This window comes from Cupressus sempervirens, chromosome 8 (genome assembly GCF_028749045.1).
Source record: "Cupressus sempervirens isolate cs-2001-9-10 chromosome 8, ASM2874904v1, whole genome shotgun sequence".
NCBI classification, from domain to species: Eukaryota; Viridiplantae; Streptophyta; class Pinopsida; order Cupressales; family Cupressaceae; genus Cupressus; species Cupressus sempervirens.
In genome coordinates, this window is record NC_143125.1 from 488,465,467 (window position 1) to 488,486,181 (window position 20,715).

The following is a 20,715-nucleotide window of genomic DNA, read 5'->3' on the forward strand; positions in this document are numbered from 1 at the left end:
TAGGCATGCATTTTCCTCTCTATAAAATGTATGGTAAAGGAAAATAAATCCCTTCCTTAATATAGAGCAATAAAATATTAAAGAATATTCCCAGATTTTGGACTACTATCCAATAAAAATAAAAATAATAATAGAATATAGAGACTAATGAGTGTCCTAGACTAATATATTTTCTAAGTTATAGAATGGTACACATTACAATCTTGTGACCTCTAAGTCACATCCAACACTCAAATAATAAATTAGTAATTAAATAAATAAAGGCATATTAGTGTGCATGCTAGAGAATATGACTCAAATCTAGTTTTATCTAGTCAATAAAGCACATTGATACATTGATACATATATGTCAGAACGACAAGGTATGTTATATACAAACCTTATTTATACGCTTGTACCTAATCCTTGAATAAACAATTCATCTAACAAATTTAAATTGACACACTTAATACAATGGTGTAGTAGGATGTGTTTAAATATAGATCGTGAATTATTATTGAGTTAAGTACTTTGAATTGGCCCTTAGACTTACTAAGAGTTCCTCATTTTATGTGCTTACTAATTCGTACTATGAAACTACTTTGAATCTTAACATGCTTTGATAATAATAATATTGATAGTGAGAAAGTGAGCTTATGGTGAATAGTTAGATGTAATTTAATGTAAAAAGTAAATGTAATAGTATAGTAATTATAGTAATTAAAATAGTAAATGTAAAAGCATGGCAATGTAGCTAGATTAGTTAGTACTTGATGAGCTAGATAGTTAGTAATTGTCTTTTGTTAGAGTGAGTTTAATTTATGTATTGAAATAGTAATTTTTGTGTTTAGAAAACTGTAGTGAGTGCTAGTTTGGTGAGGAAGCAATGTTGATAGATAATGAGGATATAGTAATATAGTAATTTTCACATTAATATATATTGTAATGATTAATGAATTTGTGTACATTGGTAATGAGGATAATAAGTAATTCTGATCCCTTTCCATTACATGCTAGAATTACGACCTAGTCCATATGATACAACCGATAGACCCTAACAGAATATTAGTATGAGAGGCTTGTTAGGATATGAATTACCTCACTAATTTATGAGTGTTGTATCTTGAACTTTCTCATTTGACTCGTGATGCTAACTTGAACTAGACTATCATCCAATCTATTTGAAAACCACCTGTGACTAAAATGTTAACACCTTCACACTATTAACATGAGTCTTGAACTCCTATTCAATGATAACCTTGCTTTAAAATATGTAATTTCTTATGCGACTTCATAAGCTACAAAAAAAAAAAAAAATTGTTGTGTTTTTACTGGTAAAATTTAGGGCATGACACATGATCCACGATAAATTGAACAATACTAGATACTAAATTAATATGTATATCATTGTGCATGTAAATGAAAAAAATATATATCAAAATACATATATCCATAGACAAAATTTTACACAAATATATATCAAAGATCATGTATCCATAGACAAAGTAATCAAATATATATATATCAAAATACATAGATCCGTATATAAAATGTGGCTGATCCTGCCATCAGAATGTGTATAATATCAATGTTTCTGTATACAATGTGGCATATGCCATCTCAAAATGTCTCATGATGCATCCTAAAAAAACTATACTATCCTAGGGTGTTGGTGGATGATCAAAATGCAGCCTCTTCACTGCACTAGGTGGATCAGATGCCTCCTACATAAACAAAAAAGGAAAACCCAAAGTTAGACTACTAAATTTATATGATTCTACGTATCTAACATTGAATTACTCAAATGCATAATGATATTTTTTTTATTGGAGATTAATACTATCAAAATTTCATAATAAATACCTCTCTCGTCGACCTCCTATGCCGGTCAGGAGTCCTCTCGTATGCCCTCGACAATGCTAGTACCTCTATGATTGTGGGTTGTATATGTTCAAATACCCTTTTCAGATGAATCTACAATTTAAACTATAACATTATAATTCATAGCATGATAAATTTATAACATATTTAATCATTAATTCAAACTACAACTTACTATTGTAGGCTCCTCCTCAGGAGTGAGTGGATGCATCATCAAATCTACATAACTGTCCCGTCGGACGTCATGTGCACTAGGAGTCTCCTATGAGATACAAAATAGTAGTTGTTAATATCATGAAAATTAGTTTTGAATTTATTTATGAAGATAAGTGATGCAAGAGCATCCCATTCTCATCAGGGGAACATTGAAGATCCAAGGCATTATAGAGGTCATGGAACATCTCTTGAAGTCAATTGGGCAATCCTTGCACCAATTATGGCTCATGGAAGCATACAAAGTTATAATGTTGGACTCATATGTGGAATAAAGTTGTAATTGGGCATGAGATAGGATTTTAGGATTTCATATGGTAGATGACTCATTTGATAGGTTCATGTAGGTTGTCATGATCATATCTTGTCATTAGACAAGTCAAACGTTCTAGATTTGAGTTTTGGGGTTTGAACAAGCAGGCCCTGGTTTTTAAGCCATTTTAAGGAGGGTTTTGAAGTTTGGGTGTTTAGGAGTGTGACCAAGACCTATAATCTTGAAAATCCTTAGTGTGCTGGTCCCTTTGTTGAAGCCTTGGTGTGTCTAATTCCTCCTTGTGTGTCCCAGAGTTGAAAGGTACATAAGTGGTGTCCAGAGATTTCTTGGTGAGGAAAGAAAGAGAATCAATGAGTTGGCCCTTGGGAAGGAAGAAAACTTGTTGTGAAAATGCCTCCTAAAAATCAAATGGCTAGAGAACTTGAAGAACTGAGAGAAGAGTTGGCAAAAGAGAAAAGAGAGAGGAGAGAACTTGAAGCATCTAGAGTGAGGGAAGAAAGACAGATGAGAAGAGAGAGGCTGAAGCTTATTGCAAGGATAGAATCCTTAGAAAAGGAAAGGCAAGAACCTAGAGGAGAAGAGGTTAGAGGAAAATATCATGGAGAGAACCATGAAGAAGAAGAGGTTGGTAATGCAAGGCAAGAGCATGAGACAACAGATGATCCTTAAGAAAGGAGATTTATGAGAATCATTAAGGCAGTACAAGGTAATGTTGGGAAGAAACATATTGATTTTCCAATATACCTGGGTAAAATGGATAGTGAAGAAGTGCTAGGGTGGATAGAGGCCCTTGAGAACTACTTTGATCTTGAAGACATAGAGGTAGATAAGAAGGTAAAAGTAGCAACAACAAGACTGAGAGGAACATCACTCACTTGGTGGACTAGTGTTTAGAATGAGAGAGAGGAAAGGTGGTGCAGGGCACCTAACCTATGTGGCAGGGGGGAACAAGTATCTCTGTTGCCGGACACCTTGCCACTCCATGAAAGTGAGGATTCAAGTAGATTAGGAATTTGGAATAAAGGTTTGGTCCATATTTTACAAGTTGGTCTATGTTTTTTAATAAAGGCACATGTAAGGCCCACGAGAATTTTGGTGTGGTTATAAACCAAGTGACTCCATGGGACCAAAAGGCCTTAGAATAGGGTATTTAGAGTCTAAACAGTATTAGCAAAAAGTGGTTTTTTGTTTGTTTTATGGTTGGGAATGCCTATATGGTTGTTCCAATGGTCATGTAGACCTTTATATATGTCATATGTGATCTTAGTTGAAAGGGGGAGATTAGAGTGTATGGTGGTTTGGAGAAAAAAAAATAAAAACTTCAATTTTCTAAAAATTTACTTAGTTGCATTTAATAAATCCATATGACCAATTTTGAGTCAATGGAATAGTTTAGAAAGTTAGGGAATGCATAAAAACTATAGTTTGAAATTTGAATTTCAAATTTAAACGGTCCTATTAGTTTTGGAGGGAAAGTAGTAATTTGGTATTTTTTTGATTAAATAAACTTTTGTAACCAACTTGGTCAGTTGGACAGGTGCATATAAGCCTATTTAAGTTGTAATGAACATATGCAAGACATGAATCATTATTGGTATGGAAAAAATCACAGAAATTGTATAGAACAACAATCATACTTTCCTCTGCATCAATTAAAAAAAATAAAAATAAATGATACTTATACATACAATGGGGCTCTCTGTGCGAATGAAAATCCCTAATGATCTAGGATGCCGAATCTGTATAGGCTCATCGCCAGTAGCCACACCCTATATACAATAAATAATGTAATTAAATGAGATTACCACAAACATTTTTCAAGAATGCATCAATATTTAATCAATTAGAAAACATCTAATTACCTTTCCTTTGTCAATGCATGCTGGCTCACCCCTCGCTCTTTGTCCCCCTGGGGCGGGTCATATCTGCAAGATAAAAGAAAGATTAGCAACCATATATGCTACAATATCAAATAGGAAAAAGAAATGCGAACACAACATAATGTATCGTAGATGTCTCAAGGCCAAATGAAATGGCCGAGAGTGTAGCATCATCTATCTGTCTGAGCTTCTCCTCAGTCATCAACTAAACATAAATGAAGATCACATACATGTAAAAGTCAGTATGGCTTAAAAATTAAAATTACTCTATTATAAAAATTAACTTTAAATCACATATGTCATATCAAAAAAATGTATACACGTACCGACACCGAAGGAGTCCATGCCTCTGCATTCCCCTCCTCTCTCGCATCAGGGTCTGTAGCCTCTGCACATGCGTCTGGTGTATCCTCATCTAATACAAAATGATACTTAGGAAGATCACTTATGGGACCCAGGAAAATATTCTTGCATGTAATGCAAGTGTGAGGCACACAAACGTGTGATGAGCTAGCCGATGATGAACTAGCACCAACATCATCAACACGAGGAGGCAGGACTGACCTAGCCTGAGATATCATTAGGCTACTCAGCCTATGAATGGCTCTGATGGTCTGAGAGCTAGCCTCTGCCATAATATCTGGATGTTGCACTCGAGGAGGGGGGGAGATATCAGGGGGGGGGGGGGGGGGGGACAAAAGAGCCAAGTTTCTTCTACTGGGAAGAGGGTCTATCCTAAGGAGCTCCTAGTCCTAAGCCCATGTTGGGCTTCATGCTCCAATAGTTCACTTTAAGTTTCAACACAAAGTTTGCATATAATTTTCTAAGGAAATAAAATGGTATGTCTAAATTGCCATGTGGAGGGATATCAAAGACCATCCACCAATGGTCCCAAAAATTTGCACGTATGGCATCATTTGTGCAACATTTAATCGATAGTTTGGTTTTTTTTTGGTCAACTGGTATACCCATTTTTGGGTTAGCAAAAAGGCTTGCCAAATCATCTTTGGTTATGTTGAGGGCTGCGAACTCATCATAATCCAAATCATCATCAAACATCTGGTGCATTTCATCACGCCAACGAAGAGTGGCATTTTTTTGGTTTATAAGGGTTTCAATGTTATCCACTATGGTGTTTAACGTGGATAACATAGGAGCCAGTGCAGGTACATTATTGTATGTTCTATGCAAACTTCTCAACTCAGTGAGATTTTCATTTATCAAATCCTCGATTCAAGGAGGGTTTTGAGGAGGTAGAGGATCATTTGGTGGATGGTTTTGTGGGGATACTGGATCGTTTGGTGGTGGGTTGCGAGGAATATTATTCCCTGCCTCAGTGTCATCATTTTGATCAGCCATTCCTATTGAATTGCAAAACATAATATATATTAAAAAAAAATCTAAATTTTAACCATTTTTGTCAAAAAAAACCCTAGATTCAACTAAAACAAACAAAATCATGTTAAAATCTATTAAATTTAGGTTAAAAATGAGTCGGGGGGGAAAAACATACCTGATATCTGATATCCGATTTAGTATCTGATATCCGATTTGGTATTTGATATCCGATCTGCGATGGCAATACTGGCCCAAATTCATGTAAAATAAGGGTCGCGGGTCTGTGATTTTGTTTAATCCAACGCACAGGTATCGGATATCCGATATAACATTGGATATCTGATATGACATTACAATATATATATATAATATAACATATAATATATAGTATATATTACATTTTATATATTTTTATATTATATTTTATATTTATTATATTAATTTACTATATATTATAATATAAAATATTATTATTATATTATATTATTATAATTTATAATATATTATACTTTTTTATTATATATTATATTATAAGATATTACTTTTTATTATTATATTATATCATATATATTATATTACATTACTATATATTATAATATAATATGTTATTATAATATTATTATTATAGTATAATATTATATGATTATAATATAATAATAATAATATTATTATTATTATATTATAGTATTATAATAATAATAATAATAATATTATTATTATTATATTATAGTATAATAATAATTATAATAATATTATTATATTATAGTATAATAATTATTATAATAATATTATTATTATATTATAGTATAATAATAATTATAATAATAATATTATTATTATATAATAGTATGATATATTATTTAATATTATTATTATTATTTTATATCAATAATAATAATATTAAATAATATATCATACTATTATATGATTTTAATTATTAGTCGGATATTTGATTTAAAATCAGATATCCGATATCAAATCAGATATCCGATAAGGCTCGGCTTAACCTTCCAGGTTTGGTTCCTGGATAGGTAAAAAAAAGTCAGAGCGGATTTTGAAGCGCTTTTAGGCATCTTCAAACTCTCTTTTTTTCACATTGCCACTTTTGGCACACCATGATCCTGCACATACCCGCAAACGATTCTATTTTGGTAGTGGTTGAGATATTTTCTAAGATGGGTCATTTCATATCTTGTAACAAGACATGTGATATAGTATATGTGGTCAAATTATTCTTTAAGGAAGTGGTGAGATTTCATGGGTTGCCTAACTATTATTCAAATAGTGACACTTTAGAAGAAGTTGGATCCTAAGAATAAGTTTAGTTATAAATTTCATCTATAGAGAAATGGACAAACTAAAGTTTTAAATAGGAGTTTGGGTAACTTTCTAAGATGTTTCATTGGAGATAAACCTACTAATTAAGACTTGATTTTAGAAAAGCTGAGTTTGCATACAATAATTCTATGAATATAAGTACTAAGAAAACACCTTTTGAGATAGTACATGAAATGCTTCCTAAATGAACTAATAAGTTGATGGATTTGAGTATTTAAATGAAGAGGAGTGTTGAAGTAGAGGAATTTGTGGATTTCATGAAGACTTTACATGAGCAACTAAAGAAGAATCTAGAAGTGAATAGTCAATAATATAAATAGAGAGCAGATAAAGGAAGAAGACATAAATATTTTAATGTTGGAGATGAAGTTATGGTTCACTTGAAGAAGAAAATATTTACTATTGGTAGCTACAATAAGTTGAAGATGAAGAAATCTTGTCCTTGTAATATTTTGAAGTTTGATAGTGGTAATGCTCTTGAGGTTGAATTACTAGAGGACATGGATATTTCACCAATATTTAATATTACAAACATCTTTGAGTACTTTGAATTAGATGAGGAATTAAAAGATGACCTAGAATACCCCAAGACAAAGAGTAAGATCATTGGGAAGGTATTGGATTCCAGAATAGGTAAGAGCACCAGAGGAAAAGACTACATAGAGTACCTTGTTTAGTGGAAAGATAAACCAGTTGAAGAAAGTTCATGGATAACACAAATTGAGTTGTATCTTTATGATTTAGGTTATGACATCAGAGCTTCTTGATATCGACATCATTTTTTTTATCTACCCCAACTGTCTAATGTAGGAGCTTCTTGGGTCAATGTGCAATCTTGCATCAACCAAAAATATTTCTTTTCTTTCTATACTAGGTTTTTGTTGAGGAGTAGACATTGTTGCTCATGGTTTCACATTATACATGGTTGGCATATTATTGTGACCCATTGATTATCCTTATCATAAGTGTGTGGAATATAACGTTTCTTATGCTTAGAGTTTCATGCCTCTTTGTCCACTCACTTATTTCATATTGCATATCATGGAATCTCTTTATGTGTGGTTTTCTATGATGACATGGTTTCTTACATGGTTGAAGGAAATCTCTTGGATTATGTGTGAACCTATCCTTGAGACTGAAGATTCTATTTTGGTCATTTTCTTATTCATTTTTTTCTCCTCTAAGACAAAACCTATTTTATAATTAAATGCCTAATAGGCTAACTTGTGTTCTTGTTGGCTATATAAGGACCTAGATTAGATGTAGGGAAGAATGTTAACCAATTAGGAACTAGGTAGATGGATGGTAGAAGGTCTCAAGATTGTGATCTTTGAGCTCTAAGATTGTAATTCATTATTATGGTCACAACTTAGAGGGCCTTACAACTAGGCATGTTGGTTGTATATTTTCATGAGATTTCTCTAATCAATTAGTAAATCATCAAGATTAGTTATCTTAGTGAAGTGTACTCTTTTCAAGGTGTTGGGATATTGGACTTGGCTCCTTCCTCCTACCTACCTTGGATGAGAGAGAGAAATAGAGAGGAAACAAGAAGATTTGTGCCTTTACATCTCCAAAATAACTATAGGTTTAGTAAAACCAAAATTGCATGCCTTTACACTTCCAAAAAGTGTATGCATTATGCAGGACTTGAAATATACTTTTTCTTTTCAAAACCCAAGAAGATTATGATGGACACCAAAAATCCTACATATTTTAGGCTTGGAAAAATGGTTGATAAAAACATGCAAGGCTTGAAAGCCCATTTTTCCTCCATTTTAGTCCCTCTAAACTTTTTTCATCTTCCAACATTAACTATCAAATTCATCCTCATTATGTTTTTAAATGATCAAGTGGATATCTCTAAAATTAATAGCATAATCTCACACATCTTCTCATTTTTCTAACCATATAATTTTTTATTTAATTTTGACAACATTAACATAGAGAAATTTAATTTTCTTTAGTAATTTCCTGACAGGCCTTGTATACATATGTCTACCATTTTTTTAATAAATTTTGAACTACCTGATGAATTGTCAAAAAATTATTTATTATTGTTTTACACTTGAATTTATTTTTTATTTTTAAAAAGATTGGATTTTTAATTATTTTGATGCAAGTTATCCCCAATGTACAAATAGGCACCATATTTTAAACATGCAATCACTTGGAAATTTTATTGAAAAAAATAGTGTTCAATAGAGTTTTTTTTTTTTAATACATAACTTATGTACATGAAACTATTACCTGTTGTCACAAAAGTTTGCACCCTTGCCTAAAGTTTTTACCTAAAAGAAACCTTGTGAAACATGGAAACAACCTCCAAGTTTTGAACTTGAACAATGAGATTGAGTCTCTAGAGAAGGTCGGCTTCCTTTGCTATCAGGGTGCACCTAAACTACACTTGGAAGGAAAAGGGAAGAAAGCATGCATGAAAAACTTACCTAATCTATCCTAAGGGGGTGATGCACCAAAATAGAGTGTTCAAACTTATCTCTACCCATACATGCATAGTTAACTATCATGACATCAATATATATATATTTTTCCACTTGTCTAATCAAACAATCGCCTGTAGATCATATAACTAGATGAATGATGCAAGGAAGAAGAGTTTCACTATTTATCATTAATAGGCCAAAAAGAGATACAGTCATGCAAATGATAGAAAACCACAATACATTGATGAGAGATAAATGAATCTCATGTAGTACATCAATGGCTAAAAGAGATAAGATAGAATTTCATGAAGTTCAAAGGCAAAGGGAATTTACAATGTGCATGCCAAAGTAATGCCAAAGAAAATAGAGAAGAGTCGACCCTAACAAGGGTTTGGAAATGTGCCTTTATAGTCCAAGCATAACCTTTGGATTGCTCCGCAACTTTAACAATGCATTTAAGACTCTCAAAGAGTGATTAGATGTCTCTAGATGATAGATTTGATCTGGTACACCTTCAGAGGCATGAAAATAACAAATTGTAACTATAAGAAACCTTGAAGGTGACATGAAATGAAACCATAAATGCTAAAAATCTTCAAATGGACAACTAGTTGACAAGTAGTATGTCTTTCATGTCTTTCTAGTACAACATTCATTCGGGAGTGGTTGGGATTGATCATGGAGTTTAGATTATGCAGGAAAAACTACTTTCTTCCATCCCTAGCTCAAAAAATCATCAAGAATTAGTAGTCAACTAGGTCAAGAAACTAGGATGAGCCACATGGATGAATAATATTATTTCCTTTTGCGATCTCACAAATTCTTCATGATTTGACCACCTTATCCTTTTGACCTCACCACCTTTCAAACTTAACTGTTGTTTGTCTAGAGAAACTATGAACTTAACCATGACTGTGCTTACACCCACCATTATGTCACCATAGATAATGACCTCACATCTTTGGCTAGCAACATAATGATGAGACTTGATCTGCATTCAATTTGGTAGCCCCAAAGATGTATTAACCCTTGTTAGTACCTCGACCAATGAAAACATTGCCTTATGCTAACTCATCTGACACCCTTTCCACCTTGCTTGTGGCCCACAATAGAAATAGGACCCACACATCCATATGTCACATCATCACTATCTCACAAAGGAAATTGAACATACATTTTTTCATAGTGATATAGTGACAACCATTGATCATCCTAGATCTAATGGTGGAAAAAAGCATGTTGAGAAACTGGCCCACCTTCATAAAGCACTGATAAACTCACCAACTATATTATTTCTAACAACTCCACCAACCATGGAGAAAGAAGGCCCACCTGGGATATGTGGCATGTTGTTTCTTTTTCGTTAAGACTTTTGGTCATGCAATTTTTGACAATGATAAAGTGAAAACCATAGATCTTGGAAGATCAGATGGACAAAAGGATGCGAGCCTACTGGAACTTTAGTAACGCGTGATCACCTAGAGACTTAGGAAATAAATATAACCTAAGGTCTAGAATTATTTTTCGTGACATTGGGCCATTTGAAAATTCAAATAAATGTAACTATTGGGCATGTTTGATAGCAAAACCTAATTTTGGCAGGAGGGAAAATATGACCAACATTACCTACCATCCGACCAAATGATTTTTCAAAATACTAAGTATAACTATATATTTTGTTGAGTGCACAAATTTAGCTATGTTATGTTTTTCTAAAAAACTTAGGAATAATTTTTCATGTGCAAACAATTTGATCCTCTTAAGTCTTTTCTATTTTTAAAAAGAAAAATTAGTATTTTAGGAACTAGATCAATTCTTATTTTTTTCAAATCTTATAATTTTGAGAGAAAGACCCTCAAATTTCCTTGTTAAGTTCAAGTTTAACTAATTTTAAAATAAATTTCTATTTCTAAACCCCCCCGTTATACACAACATCTTTGTGCACTTACCCAAATATAAATATTTATCTTACTTGTCAAACTCCTATGGATCGATCTAGATTCACTATCCACAAATATGTGTGGATTATTTAATGCAAATAATGATATAGAATAATAATGTAAAATGTATCCAAAAATTCTATAGATCGACAAGTTTCAAATCATAGATCCATGGATGTAAGTATGATCTTGAATTCTTAAAGGGTTGAATTCTTGTGCAAGGTTAATAAATGAAGATATCCTTCCTTGATGACCCACTCCACTATATTCAATGAAAAAAGAAGGAAGATCTTGGGAAGGAAATACATAACTGATGACATAAAATGAGGGCTTTCAATGAATCCTTGCTTGCTAGACTTGAACTCATTTAACAACCTTGAAATCTTACTTACAAATGATGACTTAAATTGAAGGCATAAATAATATTCTCAAGTTGATAGAATGAGTGGACCTCATCCATATGAGTAAATGATTAAAAACTTGCATAAATAATAGATGATCAAATGAAGTGAGAATGCATCCTTTTATAATGATTTTAGGATCAAAATTGAAAGGTCTAACTACACTAGGTAGGAAACAAAATTAAAAACTCTAAAATAGGTCTGGGATAAAAAGGTGTAATGCCTTGGGTTGAGGTTGATCTCAACCTCAGTCCAAGAATCTTCACGTATTAGGATGCACTTTGGGATCTTGGGGACGGAGGAAAAAAAGATAGAAATTTGAGTATAAATTCATCAATGTTCTAGGAGATTTCCAAAATGGTGGAATAAAAGGTATAAAAAATAAAGTTTACACTTTTTAAGACAATATAGATCCAAACATGTAAAATAAGTAAAGAATGGCCATGAGATGACATCAAATAGTTTTAACCTTAATTCTTAATTCTTTGGATTGATGTAAAATATATTATGGTATCAAATAAATATAATATATTTTATATCTATAATTTTCTAATAATTTGTTTAATATTTTTCAATTAGAACTAGGTATGATAGTGGTGAAAATAAAATATTCAATCAAAGTAGGAGGGGTATGAAAAATACTACTAGAAAATAGGTAGCTAAGATATCTTGTAAAATATGTAAAACAATAATATGGCTTGTGTACATGGAGTTGTTAAAAAAAAAGTTATGAGGGGTAGAAAATTAAATGAATGATATAATTTAATAGGATAAATTATATGAATATCAATTCCCTTGAGAAACACAACCTAAATCTAAAATAAACAAAATTGTTCTTTTAATATTTAGAATAGTTGATGACCTAGGATATTCATAAAAGAAATAAATTAACCATGTTTTACACATGGCCACCATCTACATAACAAAATATTATTCAAGTTAAAAAATCACAAAACTATAAACTAGAAAAATGTAACTAGATTTAAGGTTGTTTAACAATATGTTGTTATCAATGTCAGAGGAATCAATGGATGGGTAGGAATTGAATAGAATTATAAGTTATTTCATGTATGTAGTAGCTACAAAAAATTGATTTCTTTTGACACATAGAAAAATGATAATTTTTTTTATAGAAGGATTGTAAAAAGCTATGGTGATAGATCTATTAATACAATAATCACACTTTGGTCTTAGTAATACATGATTTTTTATCACATGTTAAATGCAAGTATGCACAAATTTTAATTAGAATTTTTTCTCAAAAATAATAAGTGCACAAAGTGGAGTGAAAGAGCTCGTGTAATTGCAAGTTTTAAATGAAGAAGTTCCATCATAAACGGGGTAAATTGGTGGTTGCAGTAAGTAATAATGGGTGTTATAGTTTCTCTATGCCCCCTTTGTATGCTCTTGTTGTGATGCAAGCTAGGAAGGGATAAAGATGCCTCCCAACTACCATCTCTTAGAGTTATACATAGAAGAAACCAAATAAGAGAAATCACAAGAAGTTATAGAGGAAGAAATGCAACAATGATAAGATACACTAGTACATTTGTACTCAAATTTTGACCAAGATTTTGACCAGGCCCTAAATTGGATTCTTCAATACTTTTTATTTATTTATTTTTTCCTAAATTGGTCAAAAATTTTGACCAAATCAGGCCCACAATATAAAAAAAGATATTGGACATTGTGTTTTTTTCTTATTTTGTTATTTGGGCATTCTTTTTGGCACCAATCTGCAGCAGCATGGGAGTCATTGAAAGGTTAGTGCAAGGTTCTTGTTCGAATTTCTTTTTTGAAACTTCACCTATGTTCAACACATTCAAATTTTTTAGAACATTGTAGGCAATTCTTCTAATAAGAATAGGTTCTTTTTTGAATTTCTCTCAATTCTATAACAAATATTACTTTGATAAGAAAATCCCCCTTTACATCTACTAGCTTGATAAGAGATTGATAATCAAATGTGATCTAAATTGTTGATGCAAGAAGAAGACACATTCAACTTCAAAATTAGAAACAAGAAATCACTTCCATCATACTTTTCTCTTTTGTAAATGTTACATTTGAAGGGAAGTCATGATTTTCATTTTGGGGTTACACTTGATAGGAATTGAAGATGGTTAGTTATTAGAAGAGATTGAAATCCATACAACTTTATCATGAGACAATATCCCTATAAAGGTCTAGCCATTGACGTTACTTGACATTTCAATTTGTTTAAAATTCTTGTCTTTTGTAGATTCACTGTGTACAAGCAACTAGTTAAAATATTAGAGCTTAATACACTTAAATCAATTTTTAGAATTTGTTAATTATAGATTATGCTCAAATTTTTTGGTAAGAGATTGGCGATGTTATAAATTTTAATTTCAATAAAAAGAGTTTCACATATTTGTTTCCTCTTTAAATATTTGAGTATCTTCCTATCCTTCTTTCTTTTCATGGATGTAATTCTCCATCTACATGAACATATCTACCAAATTTTTCTTTTAGATGACATAAAAACAATGAGAAGGTGTACCTCAATAAAATAGTGTATTGAAATGAGCAATTGAGAAAGATCTAGAGACTTTTTGTGAGGTTTTTGTAAGAGCTTTTGTTGGATGTGGGAGAGTAGAAGTATCAACCTACTATGATGATTTTTCCAAGTAGTTTTATTTGTAACATTAAGGATTAATGATTTGAGTAGTTACATGTGTTACTTGAGAAATAAAGGAACTAATAAATTGTATGTTGATTCTCATGATATTTGAATATCAAAAGAATTATATTGATTGAATTGATTCTTGAAACTATATCCCCTCACTTGTCAATCAAAAAAATTTATATTATACTTGTTTAGCAAACTTTTATACAAGATTTTGAGAGAATGGATCACAAACAACATCAATAATTGAAAGGAGTGAAGAGAATGAACAGGGGACTATAGGCTAGGGCATGCATAGATGTTTTTTGGTACACACACACACACACACACATATACATATACATTAATATATGTGTGTGTGTATATGAATATATATGTGTGTGTGTGTGTGTGTGTGTGTGTGTGTGTGTGTGTGTGTGTGTGTGTGTGTGTGTGTATGTGTGTGTGTATATATATATATATATATATATATATATATATACATATGTATATATCCATATGTATATATATTGTGAATACACATTTTTTACATGGTCTATGGCTTAGGGTAAGAGGATATAATAAATGTATATATGATTATCATGAAATGGGTGTGTTGTATAGATGGGTCAGGGGAATGTGTTTTTACTTCAACATAGTGCTTTCAGGAAATCATCCCAAAAAGATTGGTACCAAAAATTTTTTTTCTCAAATGTGACAAGGTTATAGTGTTCTTAGGGGTACCACTTGTAATAGAAAGTCAACTTGATGATCTAAGCATCCATGTGCTTCAGATAAATCCTTCAATCTATACAAAACTATGCAATGCAAAAGAATAGTGAAATTACCAAGAAATGAAAGTAGTATATTGATCCAAATAAAAAAATTCAACAACTCATGTCTAAGAAACTTGAGATATAAATAAGCATAATTCAACTTCCTCAACAAACACCAACTAAATTTTGAACTATTTTTGGTTGTTGGGAGGAAGTTGCTCAAAAGTTGTTAAGTGACTTTTTGAACAATTTTGCAATTTTGACAACTTTTTATCAACCTAATTCCTATCATCCAATTTTCATTGCAAATAAATATCGGCAAAGACCAAATTCCTCATTTCTCAATGCTCCTAATGAGCTATGACCATCTTCAAGTTGACCAAGTTGGCTAATACATGCCTAACACAATCAATGGCTTTGTTTGCCTTACAAAATGGATTCAAATCCTTACCAAATGACATGTAATGATCCTTGGGACCTTATTAAAAAATAATTAGAACAAACCCAACAAGAAATTACTAAAGATATTTGACTACATGAGTTTTTGGCCAAGTGGATTCAGCAACAACTAGCAAATTTTGATGGCATAAAGTAGCTTTATAAGCCTATGTCTATGTACCAAAAAATATGAAAAATCTCATCTGGAAGATGAAATTGTAACATGAATAAATTTTAAACCAAAAAGTGAAGTGATAATTTAGTCAAGACAATCATTCCACCACATAGATTATAATGAATAACTATGATGTTTCTATCTCTTGAAAGTTGTATTTTTATATTATTTATCTATTTATATGAGGGTGTATCATCAACTATTAATGAGTAGATCAATCAGTCAGTTTAAGGCACTTAGAGATCATCATCATGAAAAAAGTAAACTAATGATGATTGTGAAAAGTAGGGCCCTCATTTATATTTTTCCTCTCAATAAGAATATAGAAATAACAAACATTACATAGGATCACTGAGAGTCTAGTGTTTAGGAAATCAGATAACATTAGGATCCCACGGTCCACTAGATGGTCTTATAGTTTGACTAAACAAAAACTGATACAATTAGTCTATTAAACAACTATTAATTCTAGGCAGACATTATTGCCAGAAGCTATGTAAGTTATACTTTCAGTTTGTTCATTCAACACATAATATAAGAGAAACAATTGATCAATTTAAGGACATCGTATTAAATAGAGATATGCTATGTTTGACTTGTATTCCCTATGTTACTATGTATGAATATCATAACTCCAAATAAATTTTAAAGCTCTAGATGCCTTGCTTGAAAATAAAAAATTATGTTGAGGTCATAACTAGTTGAATAAGCCTTAGTCTAGCTACCATCTGTGTTGCTTCCAAATAGAGGATTGGCTTGTTTTTGTATGCATCTTTATTACATCACTTCTCCTTGTCCACAAACTCATCTATCATATTCAATACTTTAAAAAAAAAAACAACACCAGAACTCAACATACATCACATTTGCACTAGATGGGTAAATAATAAATATTAATTTGTGATTTTAAAACAATCTAAAAATTTATCTAATGCTTTTGATTACTATCAATAGTGTTATTTTGCATTGCATGGATAGAGCTTGCCATACAATATTGGAGATAATATATAGCCTCCTCTATAACAGGTGGAAATGCCTTTAGAATTAAGCAACCTACAGGTTATGCCTTGTGATTCTTTCAATCTCTCACTCACTTTTCTTGGTGATTGTTACTAACAATGTCATTAGAGTTCAAGGCATATCACAGTGTGTTGGATATGTATTCTGATTAATTCAAAACTAAACTATGTTAACATTTTAGTCAAGTTTGTTATTAGTGACACACACTTATTCAAAAAAATAGTATCTACTGAGCTTATTATTTAATTAATAGTATTAACCAAATATTTTAGACTCTACTAAGTTTTACAGTTGCTACCAAGATCAATGAACAATATTTAGTTTGCACCAAGAAGTTTCTAACAAGTTGGTAATCATTAGTGCAAACTAAGCTTCTTATTTTTTATCAAGTTTCTCAGTGCAAATCGAGTTGTGCAGTGCTTATGGACTTCGTAGTTGTAGTGATGTGAATTTAGTATTGACTGAGCCACTTAGTGTTAACCAATTGATTCAATCTATACTAAGCTCATAGTGATAACATTGAATGAGCTATGTAACTTGTGAATCAAGTGATTCAGTTTATATTTTGAGTTCCATAGTATTCATCGAGTAACCAGTGTAGACTAAGTTCAAACTACTTGGAAGTGATCAGTATGGATTGAACTCTTATGTCTGCCAAGTGCATGATGATGTCGAGCATTGGTAGTGGATACCAAGTATTATAACCTCACTGAGCTAGTTTTTAGAACCTAAGCTCCTATAGTTGGGCTGACTTTGTGTATTTTGTGTAAACTAATATTGTAGCCAACTTTGTTGAATTATAATTTGGATTGGTATATATCTAATGTATTGTATCACTTACAAAGGTATGAATGAAATGAAATAAGAACGAAAAAGTAGTGTAACAAGTAGAAGTGTGAAGAACAAATGCAAAAATAGTATAATGAGTAGCAAATGTTTATTTATCATAGCAAGGTGATCATTACACTAAAAGGAATCTCACTCGGAAAACCAAGTTGCCTATCAGAGATTACTCACTATTTCATCCTAATAGGTGGGTAAGTGCACCAAGTTGTGGTGCCAAAAAGGTGACACCATTTTTTTTTCTAATTTTCAATAGCACATACATGTTATAGCATGCACATGCTATGGATTGGGTAATCTGAGCCATAACACATATGTACTATAGTGCATATGTGCTTTAAAAAAACCTTAATTATTATAAATGGGCTGCAAACCCTCAACCCATTCATTTTATCTTTGTTTTCCAACTCCCCCTCCTTACAGCATGTATGCATTTCAACAAATTGAAGGTTTTCAGCACTCGCCTTGTCAATATGCCTCCTTGCCATCAAAGTTTGAGATCACAAGCATGCTATATGTTGTCTGACCTTCATTTTGCATTGTTTTATATGTTTTTTGTATTGTTTTGTATGTTTTTTCAGTTTTTCCTTTAAAATTGTTTATTTATTTAGATAACAATTAATTTCTTATTAGGAAATGTGAATAATGAATTGACAAATCCACAAGAAGAGAAAAACCAAAACCCTCAACAAGATCCAAACCAAAACCCTCCACAACAAGAACAACAAATTCTGCAACTTGCACCAATTGGAAAAACCTCCTGCTGGCACACAAGAAAACATAATAAATAAAATAGAAAGAGGCAAAACTGAATTAGAAGCACTCATTGGTAGGTGGAAATCTTGTGGACAAACCAATCCAATGAGAGCTCAATTGGCATCCTCCCTCGAGTCCATTAAGACACACATAGCTTCTATTAGTGGTTAGTTAGATATTTAGAAAGTTAAGAGGGATGAACAAAAAAGATATTATGCAAATAAATTATCATATCAAGATGTTAAAAAAAAAGATATACCAAAAGGGAGGATTTGTGCATTATTTAGAAAGCCTGGTGAACAAGATATTGTTAGAGAGACAACTAAATGGTTCTCCATCCATTGGTGCATACATGATGATATTAGAAATAATTTTTAGGATAGATGGTGGATGGTTTTTTATACCCCTCCTTGCAATAATCATGAGGTCCCAATGTATTTCTTAAGGAAATTGTATTGTGAGTTTGTCCCTGGGGAGATCCCCAATTATTTTGATATATTAGACTCTTAGGGTAGAGGTGGGGGGTCATCATTTGAGAGGTTGGGGGCATGTCGTGACCCTAATGTAGTTAGGGCACCTGTGGTCAAGCCACATTGTGAACATGTGACTATTCCTTCAGTTGTGAAGGAACATGTAGAGGCCAGCACTCTAAGGACTATTAGTGCTTTGATGCAGACCCTCATTCATTGCATGAGTCCATTAGTTAAGGAGGAGCCTTCTGCATGTCGTGGTCACATGTTCACATCATGTAGATCCTTATGCACATTTGACAGTCATGCTGGAGATGGTGCGGATGATGGGCTAGTGACTGATTAGTTATTGAATGAGACATTTGGCATGGACACATAGGTAAATTACAATTATAATAAACTAATTTGACCATATTTTATATGTATAGTGATTGACTAATTAATTATCATTTATTGACATTGTTCAAAATTCAGGGTCAAAGTGCTGGTGGCCCTAGTAGCGATCCCTTAACCCCATTTTTTGTCCCATCGATGAGTCCAGAGGTATGTATCAATTTAATCATTTAAATTAATACATATATTTATTAAGTAATCATATGAAGGATTGACAAAAAAAATTATGCATGTACATCAGTTCTCTACAAGACCATCAACATTCACTATGGGCTCTGAGCCCAGATGTGATACGAGCTTCATAGAGGTACATTTGTTTCATGTTAATTTAATTCATTTGATTATATTTGTTTCATGTTATATGTAATGTGTATTGTATGACATCCAGCTCTTGACATCTGAGACTCCTCCTCATCTTCGACAGTTCGTCGATCATGGTGTGGCTGCAGCTATGGCTATTTCATAGCCATTGACCAAGGTATGAAAGAATTTTCTTGGTTTTATTTGTTGTTTATAATAGTTAGTATCAAAATTTCTAATGTTATTTATAAGTGATTATATTGATTAAACTATTATAGGGTCTTATTACACCTGATCATCCACGAGCCTTCGAGGTGGACTTATAGAGTGACTATATGATGGTGGTAAGAAAATAATTAATTTTGTGTGTACATATATTTGATTTCAATGTATAATAATTATTGATTCATATCTACTTTTTTTTGTATCAGCTCAAGTTAGAGAAGAGCCTCAACAAGAGGAAGAGTGAGTGTGTGAGGAAGACCCCATCATCATCATCATCTCCCTCCACATGACGACCAAAGATCTCTAGAGATTTTTTTCTTTCCCTTCATGGGAAGGAGAAGATATAGTTGATAGACATACATGTATAGGCATCAATGAACATATATATTGGATTTTATGTCAGTGGACATATTTGATGTACATTTGATGTACATATGACATTTTATATTTGATGTACATAAGACATTTTATATTTGATGTATGACATTTATTTGATGCATGACATTATTAGACTTATGACATTATTGGTTAATATATGATATGTTTGTTCATGTATGACATTATTGGTTATCATAATATATTATGTGTTTGTTAATGTATGACATTATTGGTTATCATTTTATATTATATGTTTGTTCATGTATGACTTTATTGGTTATCATAATATATTATATGTTCCTTCATGTATGACACCCTCGGTACTTGTACCCAAGTACTAGGTACACGTATCCCAAGTACTTGGTACTTGGTGGAGACCATCATAGCTAAGGACCTTGATTGAGAATTTGGATTAATTTTGTTTTTTTTTTTGTTTTTGTATCAACTCATTGTTTATCAAGCTTAATTCAATACCTAATCAATTCAAAACTTTGATAGAATATTGATTAACAATAAACTTTATCACTATTTAAGCATAAGTTTATCATTTCCAATATGTCATCATCATATGATTTATGATCTTGTTCATGTTTAAAACTTTTCCTTCTCTGTTATTTGTTTATC